Source organism: Monodelphis domestica, chromosome 5 (genome assembly GCF_027887165.1).
Source record: "Monodelphis domestica isolate mMonDom1 chromosome 5, mMonDom1.pri, whole genome shotgun sequence".
NCBI classification, from domain to species: Eukaryota; Metazoa; Chordata; class Mammalia; order Didelphimorphia; family Didelphidae; genus Monodelphis; species Monodelphis domestica.
The window spans coordinates 5691397-5704927 of NC_077231.1; positions in this window are offsets into that span (position 1 = coordinate 5691397).

The following is a 13531-nucleotide window of genomic DNA, read 5'->3' on the forward strand; positions in this document are numbered from 1 at the left end:
CAATCTAATTTTTCTATCATTTCTCCATCTTGTTCAGAATGCTCTCAGGAAAGTGTTGTTAAATGCATTGCTGAATGCTGAATTCTAGGTGTATCGTGTCTGTTCCATAACTACATCTAGCCATCTTGTTTTGTAAAAGAAGCCAAAAAGGCCTTGAGGCTAGCTTGGCATGACTGAGTCCTTCTGCAGCTGTGGTGACTCCTAAAGATCCCTGCTTCCCTTTAGAAACCACCTTCTAATAAGCAGAGAATCCAAAGACGGCACAGTAACACAGTAACAGTTCAAAGAAAACTTTCAGCCTCAGAAATTAGGGGCATCCAGCCCCCAACTCTTAGGGTATCTCAAAGATTGTCTAGCAGGACCCTCAGCCAAAGCGTGAATCCTGGCTCTAACACCTCTGCCACGTGGTCATCAGCCAGCCTCCCCAGGACACCTAATAATGGGAACCTGCTCTTCACATTTGTCAGAAACCACCTTGAGTAAGAAATCTCTTTGGAGGTGGGACAGGGAAAATGGTGGACAGTTATTCAATGATGAAGGGGATTTCTCTGCCTGTGGAGCCTGGCAACAAAGGGAAGGAGAGGAGAGGAGAGGAAAGGGAGAAGAGATGGGAAGAAGGGGGAGGGGGAGAAGGGGAGGAGACTTAACCCAGCAGTCCATAAGGACAGAGAATCGACTCTCGCTAGAGGTACCAACAGAGAAAAATAGAAATGGGCTCCTGAAAAGCTTAATTAGAATCCCGGTTCATGGCACTTCCTAGCTGTGTGACCCTGGGCAAGTCACTTAACCCCCATTGCCTAGCCCTTACCACTCTTCTGCCTTGGAACCAATACACAGTATTGATTCCAAGATGGATGAGGGTTAAAAAAAAAGAAAAGAATCATGGTTCAACCAAAATGGCTTACTTAGGGAAAGTTAGGGTAACTAGGGCAATGTTGCACGGTAGCAACATTACCAACAGTCCCTGTCCTCCAGAAATTACCAGAAGAATCTAGCAAATCATATAACTAGATTAGAACACAAGTCTTCCTAGGGTCAGGTCCAATATTCTTCTCTATAATGCCACCTGCTCTGTCTAGATTGTCTGGTTCAAGCCGTTTATTTTACAGAAGGGGAAATGGAGGCCCAGAGAGAGGAAAGGACGTTCCCAAGATCACATAGCTAGTAAAAGCAGAGCAGAAATTCCAACTTGAGGCTTCTGATAATGAATCCAGAATAGATCCTGCTACGTGAAAGTGAATCCCTGCCCTAATTCCCTCCTAGGGGAACCACTGAGCTGAAAAATATGTGTATGAAAACACTTTAAAAACCTTAAAGTGATATGTAATTGTAAATTAATTCACACACACAATTGTCTGCATTCACTTCCCTCTTTAAGAAGATTGTTCAATTAATCAACTAACACTTATTAATGATTAAACACGAATTTGGACCCTCTTAGGCACCGGAGCAACAAAACTTCCCCTCAAAGAGTTTCTTGTCTACTGGGGGAAAAAAACAAGATCACAGATCTATAGTGCCAGTCAGAAAAAAATGAATGCTGAGTCATGGGGAAGGGCAGGCAATCTGCTGTAGAAAAGACCTCCTGCAGGATCTGGTGCTTGATCTGAATCTTCTAGGGGGGTCAGAAGTCCAAGAGGAAGAGAAGAAGAGGGAGGTCATTCAAAGCCTGGAGGATACTGGGGCAAAGGCATAGAGGTAGGAGATGGAATGTAATATATGGGGAACATCAAGCAAGCCAGTTTGGCTGGAGCCCAGGGCATGTGGCAGGCTCAGGAATATGTAAACCACTTGGAGAGATGAAGTCTGTGTAGCCAGACTGTGGAGGGCTTCAAATGCCCCAATAAAGGATTTTACATTTTATACTAGAGGCAATAGGGAATCATTAAAGCTTATTGAGCAGAGGAGTGGCTGGTCAAATCTGAGGTTGGGGAAGCTCTGTTTGGCAGCTGAGTGGAGAATGGAGGAAAGAATAGAAAGAGGAGTCTTATGAGCAGGAGAATGCAAGAGACCAGGTGAGAGGTGAAGAGGGCCTGAGCCAGAAATGAAGGAGACTCAGAAATCCATCCTGCACTTCAAGTAGAACTGCTTTTTCAACTTCCTTGCCAATGATTCACCTGTCCTCCACTTGAAGACCCCTAGTGTGGACATGAGTCACAGACTACTTTGGGATAGCTCTCCTTATTAGGAGGCAGTCAGGAAGTCCAGGAGCCTGGATCTGTCCACCAACCTCCAGAACTTTTTCAACATCTTCTGATTGCTGTATCTGGAAATCATCTTTTCTGGTGGCCACCCCATGTCTGGGCACTGTGTCCCTTCACTAAGCTAGGGCACCTCACAAACCACAGACAGAGACCATCATCAGGACTGGCTATACTCAAAGCCAGCCTGGTTTCACTGGACCCCATTGCCTTAGAAAATCCAGGGGTAGCGCCAAGCCAGGTGATACCTGGAGGTACGTCAATGGATCAAGAGCAAAAATGTTGGTTCAATTGAATTGGCCATTAACAAAGTTGTTAATAATGGAAATAATGCCATCAGTGGGGGCATGGCTGAATGAATCCCTCTATGATGGGAATGGAATACTACTGTGCTATAAGAAATAAACAGGAATGAGGGGATGCCCTTCTGTTGCGGAATGGCTGAACAAATTGTGGTATCTGTTAGTGATGGAATACTATTGTGCTCAAAGGAATAATCAACTGGAGGAATTCCATGGGGACTGGAACAACCTCCAGGAAGTGATGCAGAGTGAGAGGAGCAGAACCAGGAGAACCTTGTACACAGAGACGGATACACTGTGGTACAATCCAATGTAATGGACTTCTCTACTAGTAGCAATGCAGTGATCCAGGACAGTTCTGAGGGACTTATGTGAAAGAACACTATCCACATCCAGAGAAAGAACTGTGGGAGCAGAAATGCAGAAGAAAAACAACTGCTCGATCACATGGGTTGATGGGGATCTGATTGGGGATGTGGACTCTAAGTGATCACCCTAATGCAAATACTAATGATATGGAAATGGGTCTTGATTAATGACACATGTAAAACCCAGTGGAATTGCACATCGGCTATGGGAGGGGGGTGGGAGGAGAGGAGGGAAAGAATATGAATCTTGTAACCATGGAGACATATTCTTAATGAATTAAATAAATAAATTTCAATTAAAAAAAGAAAAGAAATGATGAGCAGGAAGAGCTAAGAAAAACCTGGAAAGACTTGCATAAACTGATGCAAAGTGAAGTGAACAGAACCAGAATAACAGCTATACAGTTATAGCAATATTATATGCTAATCAGCTGTAGAAACCTAACTAATATCACTAATGCAAGGATCCAAGACATTTTTAAGGGATTCATGGTGAAAAATGTTATCCACAGCCTTAGAAGGACCCGATGGAGTCTGACGGCAGATAAAACATGCCATTTTCCACTTTATTTCCTTGACAAGTTTCTTCTTGTATGCATGATATGCGTTTTCTTTCTCAACATAATGAATATGGAAATATGTGTTGCATTATAGCACATGGATACCTATATCAGATCACTTGCCACCCCAGGGAGGAGGAGAGGAAGGGAGAGAATTGCAAAATGTCAGAAAACAAATGTTAAAACTATTTCCATAGGTGATTGGTAATAAAAACATAATAAGAAAAAAGAATGGTGATAATGACATTAATTTGAATTTGATAACATGAAGTAGAACAACATCCAGGTGTCCTTGTCAGAGACAGAATCATAAGCTGGGTAGACTATGAGGGCATTCCAGATTGATTTAGAATATCAAACCAGATCAATACATTCCCCACCAGATGGACTCCACTCTGTTCTTTAAAAAGAGAGAATATTGGGATTTTGTTAACAGGCACATTCAATAAGGACACTTTTTTGGGTAAAGCAGTGAACTCCCCATGCCTTGAAGAATTCAAGTGGAAGATGAATGACCACTTGGTGATGCCATAGAAGGAATCTATGGTTCATATGCAGATTTATAGGGTCCTTCAAGGACCTTAGAGGCCATTGGGTCCAAATCTTTCATTTTACAGAAGAGGAAACCACAGAGAGGTCAGGTGACTTACTCCAGGTCAGAGAGCTAACAATATAATAATGATATGCATTTATATAACCCTTTAAGGTTTGCTAAGAATTTACATAGTTTAATTCATTTGATAACAATTCTGTGAAGTGTTGTTATTATTATTCCATTTTACAGATGAGAAAACTGAGCCATAGAGAGCTTCAGCAACTTGCCCAGGGATACTATGTCCCTAGGCAGATATATATGTGTCTGAGGCTGGATCTGAAATCAGGTCTTGCTGACCCCAAGTTCAGTCCCCTATTCATTATATGACACTGCCTTGTTATTTGGAATCATAGGACTTAGACTTGGAAGAAAGTTTTGGGACCATCTAGTCAAACTCCTTCATTTTCCTGAGAAAAAAACAAACTGAGACTCAATGAAGAGAACTGATTTGCTGAAAGTCTTGCAGGTCATAAGAAACAGAGATGGAATTCAAACCTGGGTCCTATGATTTCAAGCTTCTTTCCATTTTCTCATTAGACCAGATGCTGCCTGAGGTTCCTTCCCATTCTGAAGTTACAGGATTTTAGGGAAACAAAATGTTATTTTGATAATAAGAGCATGAAACCAGACTCCCATAATCCAGTTAGGAAAAACAAATGGGGTCAATCTTATGTAGAAAAGGATTATTTAAAGTAGAAATTAACCTTGATAGCGTTGTAGAGTGTGGCCAATTGGGTTTACAGGCACCAGATTAGAATAAATGAGCTGGTGTTTCTTGATCATTAGTGCCTTGATTCTATGAACTTTCAGCTCTCAGCTATTCGAAATCAGGATGAATAAGTGAAATTGTTCTGGGGAGCTCACATTAAGCTACCGCCAGCAGAAACTAGAGTAGAAAGGGGCCTCGAAGCCCAGTGGTTCTCCCTTGACCTGTCTGACCATTCTTCAATCTCTGAAGGACCTTTACCATTAACTTTGTCCTCACCCCACTTCTCTTTTTCCTCTATACTTTCTGGGTTAGTAAATTCATCAATTCTAGTGGGTTCAAAGCTTTTCTCTATGGAAATGGTTCCCTGGTCTCTATATTCAGTCCAAGGATCTCTCCTCAACTCCAATCATCCTATCATGGACTGCCTTTTGCACATCTGAACCTAGATGGCATGTAGGCATCTCAAACTCAACGTGTCCATCTTCTCTTCAAACTTTCCTACTCTTACGGTCAGGGCATGACCATACTCTGGTCACTCAGGTTCACGTTCTTCATCTCATCCTTGGCTTGTCTCTTGCATTCGTCCCACATATCCAAACTGTTGCAAAATCTTGTCATTTCTACCTTCATAACATCTCTTCTATAGATTCTTCTTTCTCCATTCATATTCCCATCACCTGTGGTTGGCAGCACTGTGACTGACTTTTACCTCGAGCCTTTTCCCTCTTCAGTCTGTCTTCAACTCAGCTGCCAAAATGACTTTTTTCTTTTTCTTTTTCCCTGGCCATACAGGTATTACCATGCAAAACCCAATTCCACGATGGTCATTGTTGTAAGGGAACACTCAAACGAAACCAAAGGCCCCAAATAAAGCCGCAACCAAGCTGCTCTGATCCACACACACCCAACTCCAACAGTGCTTTCTCTGGTGGTGGACAATGTTCCTTGTATTGCACAACTCCTTCAGAAGGGTCCCAGATCATTGTATTACTGAGAGTAACAAAGTTTTCACAGTTGATCAACCCACAATATTGTTGTTACTATGTACCACATTCTCTTGGTTCTGCTTATTTCGTTCTACATCAGTTCATGCAGAACTTTGCAGCGTTTTCTGAAATAATCCTGCCGATCATTTCTTATAGCACAATAGTATTCCATCACCAACATATACCACAATTCCTCAAGCCACTTACCAATTGGGGGACATCCCCTCATTTCCAATTCTTTGCCACCGTAAAAAGAGTTTCTATAACTATTTTTGTACCAGTAGTATTTTGTACCTTTCCCTTTTTATTATCTGTTTGGGCTAGAGACCCAATAGTGATACTACAGGATCAAAGAATATGCTCAACTGTATAGCCCTTTAGGCATGGTTCCAGAATGATTAGATCAAAGTAATTTTTTTTTTCTAAAGCAAAGGTCTCTCTGTCTCTCTGTCTCTCTCTGTCTCTCCCTCTCTCCCTCTCTCTCTCTCTCTCCCCCTTTATCTCTCTCTCCCCCCCCTTTCTCTCTCCCTCTTTATCTCTCTCTCCCCCCCTTTCTCTCTCCCCCTTTATCTCTCTCTCCCCCCCTTTCTCTCTCCCCCTTTCTCTCTCTCTTCCCCCCACCTCTGTCTCTCACATACACACATACACACACACACACTCAATAAAATCTAATTGTTGTTCCCTAATAATTTCAGAGTCAGCTCTAAAATTCTTTGGTATTTAAAGTCACTCATAACCCACCTTTAGTGTCCACTTTTCGCCTGTGGTTCCAAGAAGCTGTAGCATGCTCAGTGGCCTCACGCCACCTCAACCAACAGACACCAAACCCATTGGTGGGTTGGAGGATGTCTACCCTAAGCATATGAAGATTTCTCATTGTGGAATGAGCGATAAGAACAATTTGTTCCAGTGACCATGATGGCAATTACAGTAGATACTGTGGAGTGCTTAGAGCTTGGTCAGACATTGAGGACCCCAAAGTCGCCACTGCATCCCTGGGCCATTGCTAATTGTCTTGCCAATGGACTTGGATGATTCTGGGAGAAAGAATGAGGCTGATGACCAGAGATTCTGTTCCTCAGTGTGGCTGAGCAGGAAGGGCAGAAGAAGGTGGGCAAAGCTGGAAGAGGCCAGGTTGAAAAGGCGTGAAGTGGCAAACAAAGGTGTTTCCATTTGATCCTAGAAGTAATAGGAAGCCACACAGAATAGGGCAGATAACACACTCTTCTGGAATTGTAGCATTTCACACACACACATAGGCACCAAAGAAGAGATGTGGAATACAGTTTTTAACCACACAAACAAAAACAGCATTACAGACACTTGCTAGCTGTGAGACCCTAGACGAGTCACTTAACGCCCATTATCCAGCCCTTACCGCTCTTCTGCCTTAGTGGCTAAAAACCAAAACAGAAGACAGAGATACAAGATTTCAGCCCGGGGTTTCCAATGATTCTGGCCTTACTGTCTAAGCGCCAGTTAGCTGATAGAGCCACGACCAGGTCAGTGCTCTACCGACATCGTCCTCTGAGGAGTAGCATTCAGCCAATTGCCGAAAATGGGAAGTCCCTGGTTCTGGTGACAATTCCCTCACTGTTTACTCTGGCTGACCTTTCAGTTGGTCCAGCTGCCTGCCATTCTGCTAGAGCAGAACTAGACGGCGCCCGTCAGGGAACGGCCCAAACTGCCCGTGCTGTGCTGGAATCAGCATCCGCAGAGGCTGCCCCGACTTAGCTGTCGCACAGGGCTCTTTGGGGAATGTGCGGGCACCAGTTGCTGTCTCTGTGTTGTATGACTAGCTGCCATCTGTCAGGAGGAGTATATGTTTACTCTCCAAACACCCGAGATGAGAAGCCACTTTGTTACTGTATCTGGGACGGCTTGGGCAAGGAGCACACTGAGCTAATTTGGGAAACGCTGAAACACTATCGTATTGTTCCGGAGAAAGGAAGCAAAGCCCCCACATCTGTGCCTCAGGATTAGCATGCCAGAGCTCCCAGAGGGCTCTCAGCTCTCAGGGGCTCCTCCCGGTGAAAGGGGCAGATGAGCACGATGATGAGAGGGCACTGGGGATGTTTTTCAGAGAAGACCCTCCAAGAAGAGCCTCTTAAGGACTCCCTCGGAACCTTTGGACTCGTCATTTGTGAACGATTTGAAGATCTCTGCTTCTGATGACCATTTTAGAAGCCGTGTGTCAGAAAAGAGGCTGCTGGGAAGGAAATGATTTATTCATTTTTTCTTGCAAAATATTTGAAGACAAAAAGGATGAGTTTCCAATCCAGCTCCATCTTTGATTTTTACATGCCAACTTTTCCTTTTTGTTTTAGCCTAATAAGAAAATCTTTGTAGCTGTGTACCTGCCTCAGTAAGTGGGAGGAAGGAACTGGAGACGGTAGTGCAGAAGGAAATAGAGATTTAAATATATTTTTTTTATTCTGTTAAATATTTCCTACTTACATTTATTTTTTTAAACCTTCACTTTCCATTTGAGAATCAATACTGTATATTGGTTTCAAGGCAGAAAAGGAGTAAGTCAAGAAGCGTAGGTGACTTACCTAGGATCACACAGTTAGGAAGAGTCTGAGGCCAGATTTGAACCTGGGCTCTCCATCCATTGAGCTGCCTAGCCACTCCTCCCCACTTACATTAAAAAAATTTTTAATGCTTCATTAAAATTTTTTTTGAGTTCCATCTTCTTCCCCTTCTCTTGTCCCTTTCCCATTGCTTGAGGAGGCAAGTAATGCATCAGTTATACATATTAATTCATGCAAAACATATTTCCATATTAGCCACGTTGCAAAAGAAGACACACAAAGAAACAAGCAAAAATTTAAAAATTATAAAAATATGCTTCAATCTGTACTTAGAGTTTATTAGTTTTCTCTCTAGGAAATGTAGATATTTAACCAGGAGAAGAAGAAACTTGGAGGAAAACATGCTAGTTGGCTTCAAGGGATCAATTAAAGAAACTTTTAGCACTTACTATGTTCTAGGAACTGTGCTAAGTACCTGAGAGCGCCTCCCCTCAAGGAACTCAAATCCTGGTGGGCCAAAGACTCACATATGCAAATATACATCTCTCTCTATCTATATATATGTGCATCTGAGATACAGAAAGGACTCTCAGAGTAAGTCCCAAAGTTATGAGAAAAAAGAATTCCATTTGTTTTGCTGGGCCCCTTAGGGCAAAACTGAGATAGGGAGAGTGAAGAGACGTTGAGTTCAACTGGAAATCAGGAAGAACTTGTTATCTATCACGGAATGTGCAACCTTACCGGGTAGGGAGTGCCCATCAGACTGAGGACATTTGGCAAGAGTGTGGCTGGCAGGCTGATGCACTGTAGAATGCACCAAACAAAGGGTTGGACTAGATGATCCAATCAGCCAGTCAGCATTAAGCACTTACTGTGTGCCAGGTAGTGTGCTAAAGACCAGGCTACAAAAAGAGGCAAGAGAGACTGTCCCTGCCCTCAAGGAGCTTACAACCTAATGGGGGAGACAACATACAAACAAATACATTGAAAGCAAACTGTAAAATGAACAGGAAACGAGGGAAGCCCTGAAGTTGAGGGGTATGATCAGAGTTGTGAGACTTGGGTTCAGGTATACCACTGACATGTGAAATGGCAGCAGATCTATCAATAATCAATCAGCCATTTAGCAAGCACATATTAAGTACCTACTGTGTATTGGGCTCTGTGCTCAGTCACCAAGGACAGGGACAAAAATGAAGCATACCTTCCTGTCAGAGCTTCCTTTCTAACATGAGAGAACCTGGATAAAAACAGAGTGAATACCAAAAAAATACTAGGGCACTTTGGGGGGAGGAGAGGGGAAGGGTGGTACTTCCCTCTCTGAGCCTTGACTTCCTAATCTGTAAGAGGTTGGGTGTGATATTGAAGATGCCTTCTATTTCTAAGATGCCAGCATTCCAGCAATTTTAGCTTTGAAGACTAGTGGTAAAGTCACAGGTCACATCCCTGCCCCAATCCCCTCCAGCTGAATTGATGGCTAAGGAGGAATGTTTCATCTTCAAAACATTCAAGGTTTTCCATCTTCTAAAGCAAAAGTTTCCCACAGACAGGCATGAATCGGACAGGATTTCCTGCCTCATTTCACAGTTTCAAGACCCCGACAGTTGGAGGGACCCCAAAGAGGTCCAAGACACACTTCTGCCCAAGTGAGAATGCCCTCAATCACATCAGCCCACCTGTCTAGTGAAGGGCAGACCTTAGAAAGCAGTCCGCTTGGGGACAGCATTCATTGCTCATCCTTCTTTATTGTCTTTTTTCCTCCGCTTGTTGAATTGAAATTGCCCTTCTACAACTTCCCCTCATTAGTTATAATTCTGTTCTTGGAGGCCAAGCAGAAGTAGTCAGAGGAATGAATGAAAAAAGCATTAAGTGTTTAGTGAGTGCTAAGGGCTAGGGATACAAACAGGCGGTATCTGCTCTCCAGGAGCTCCCATGCTACTCAGGGAGACACTGCATAGAGAAGGTTCCAGCTGTGGTCAAGGGAAAGGTGCCCTACTCCTTAGGCAACAGATAAGCAGATGGTCAGGTCTCATCTTTAATGCCATTTCTGCTGATGAAGTCCTATCTAGGTCTGCTGTTGACCCATTGGACAGGACTGAGGACTGTGAAGGTAGGCTTTCTTTCCTGGGTCTTTAATCTCTGTGGCTTCTGAAGAGGTGGAGGCTACAGAGCCCCTAAAGGCAGATTCCAGGTCATACATCCACAGAGAAGTTTATTTTTTGATCCTGAAGGTAATAGGGAGCCTTTGAAGTGTAGAGAGCATGACGAAGATGTGCTTTAAGATGAACCCTCTGGTAGCTGAACAGAGAAAGGACTGGAGAAGAGAGAGACTTGGGGTAGAGAGAGAAGCCCATGAAAAAGCAGTAGGTGGGGCATCTGGATAGCTCAGTGGATAGAGAGCCAAACCTAGGGATTAGAGGTCATAGGTTCAAATCTGGCCTCAGAGACTTCCCAGCTGTGTGACCCTGGGCAAGTCCCTTGACCCCCATGCCTAGCCCTTCCCACTCTTCTGCCTTGGAACCAATACACAGAATTGATTCTAAGATGGAAGGTGAGGGTTTAAAAAAAAAAGCAACTCTCTCCTCTCCAGCCTCACCTCCTTACCTTTGTGTGTCCCATTAGATTATAAGTTCCTTGAGGATAGAGAGCATTGCATTTTTGTCTTTGTGTCTCCAGTTTCATAGGGCCCTGTACTCAGTAGATCCTTAATAAATGTTGGTTTGAAATGAACCAGCTGTATTTCTGTTTTCAATGCTGAACTCAAAGCTGTCCCCCCTGCAGGAGCTGTAATAATGCTTCATAGGGTTGAAATGGAGCCTTTTGTCTTTCATTAAGGACACTCAAGGCATTTCCCAGGATCAGACACCCTCTCCCCATCCCCACCCCACCCGTCTCCATCTCTCTTGTTAAGGGATGGGGGGGGGGGGGGGGAGGAAGTCTGCACTGTTCCAGGGGAGGGCTTCATGCTGGACAGAAAGGAAGGAGACAGAAATGCTTCAGAAAGTGCCAAGAGACAGAAGAGTGTGAGGAATGATCACAGGAGGACGACTTGAAAGAGGAGATAAGAGGAGAGGGGAAGGAGGGTGCTCCCTTCCTCAAGGGATTCTCTGATCTCCCTCAAGATTCCTTTGTTCTAGGGAAGGGAGGAAGGAAATCCCAGATCAAGACTGCAGAATGGCAGAGCCAGAAGGGTCTTGGAAGCCATCTAGCCTGGCCCCTTCATTTTGCAGATTAGAAAACTGAGGTTCACAGAAGTCCATTGACTTGCCTAAGGTCACACTAGTAGTAAGTAAAATGGAACAGGATTGAATCCAAATCCTGGGGTCATACAGAGGAGCTGGAAAGGGCCTTGAGGCCCTTAGTCTGATTCTCTCATTTTACTGCTGAAGAGCGTGTTTTTATGGGAAAAATGAAAGGCAGACATCAGCGTCCTGACTCTCAGACTCATGCTCTTCCAGCAGACTATAGTGAAGCTTAGGGCAATGATGGCCAACCTTTTGAGCTTGGTGTGTCAAAATTTGCCATAAAACCAAGCACTACTTGGGGGGGGGGTGTCACTTCGAGAAAAAAATGTCCTTCTCAGCATGTGGCCCCATACTTCTCTGTATGCGGCCACATAGGCGCATGTCACTGAAAATGGCTACTCGTGTCAGTGCTGACACATGTGTCATAGGTTCACCATCACAGGCTTAGGAAGTGTTAGATGGCCTGAATGGACTCCAGAAAGGCTAGAGGAAGAGAGATCATTCTGGATTGGAATGGACCTACAGTAAAGGGATTTTCAATGTGTAGCATCTTTCAAGAATTTCCTCATTTTATTGATCCAACCATTCTGGAGGGCAATTTTTTTAGTGTCTTTATTTATTTATTTTAAAATTTTATTTAATTGGTTAATTAAGAGAATTTTTCCATGGTTACATGATTTGTGTTCTTTCCTCCCCCCCTCCCACATCCCTCCCATAGCCAATGAGCAATTCCCCTGAATTTTACACCAAATAGTGTCTTGATGATGATTTCCCCTCCCATCTTCCAGGGCTCCCTGTTCTTCCTTTTTTCCTTTATCTCTAAAACATATGACATTATTCTCTCTGGGATTTCCTAGGAGGGATGGGGTAGTCCTGTGGTACAGCCAGGCTATTTCTGAAGCAGCCTGCCATCCAACATGGTGGCCCAGGCCTCTGTTGCCTGAACGCTGAGGCCTGCCCAGAACTCATCTGGAGGGCAATTTGGAACTATGCCCAAAGGGTGATAAAAGACTGTCTGCATTTGATCCAGCCATAGCACTGCTGGGTTTGTACCCCAAAGAGATAATAAGGAAAAAGACTTGTACAAGAATATTCATAGCTGCGCTCTTTGTGGTGGCCAAAAACTGGAAAATGAGGGGATGCCCTTCAATTGGGGAATGGCTGAACACATTGAGGTATATGTTGGTTACTATTGTTCTCAAAGGAATAATGAACTGGAGGGATTCCATGTGAACTGGAACAACCTCCAGGAAGTGATGCAGAGCGAGAGGAGCAGAACCAGGAAATCATTGTACACAGAGACTGATACATTGTGGTACAATCGAAGGTGATGGACTTCTCCATTAGTGGCAATGCAGTGATCCGAACAACTTGGAGGGATCTATGAGAAAGAACACTCTCCACATTCAGAGGAAACACTGTGGGAGCAGAAACACAGAAGAAAAACAACTGCTTGATTACATGGGTCGAGGGGAAATGACTGGGGATGTAGACTCTAAAGGAACATCAACAGCATGGAATTAGGTTCTGATCAAGGACACATGTAATATCCAATGAAATTGTGTGTTGGCTATTAGAAGGGCAGGGGGAGGGGAGGAAGGAATAGAAAATTATTTTTGTAACCAAGGAATAATGTTTGAAATTGACCAAATTAAAAAAAAATTTTTTTTTAAAGAATTTCCTCATTCTGGGGGACAGCTGGGTGGCTCAGTGGATTGAGAGCCAGGCCTAGAAATGGGAGGTCCTGGGTTCAAAATCTGGCCTCAAACACTTCCCAGCTGTGTGACCCTGGGCAAATCACTTGACCCCCATTGCTTAGCCGTTACCACTCTTCTGCCTTGGAACAGTATTGATTCTAAGACAGAAGGTAAGGGTTTTTTTTTTAAGTATTTCTTCATTTTTTCTTGAACACCTCACCCACTAGATAGCTGTGGCTGAGACTGCAGAGCCCTAGGGAGGGGACCCAGGCAGGGGAAGAGGTAGGGTTAGGGGGCCCGGGTCAAGCAGGGCATACTGGGGACCAGAGGGCCA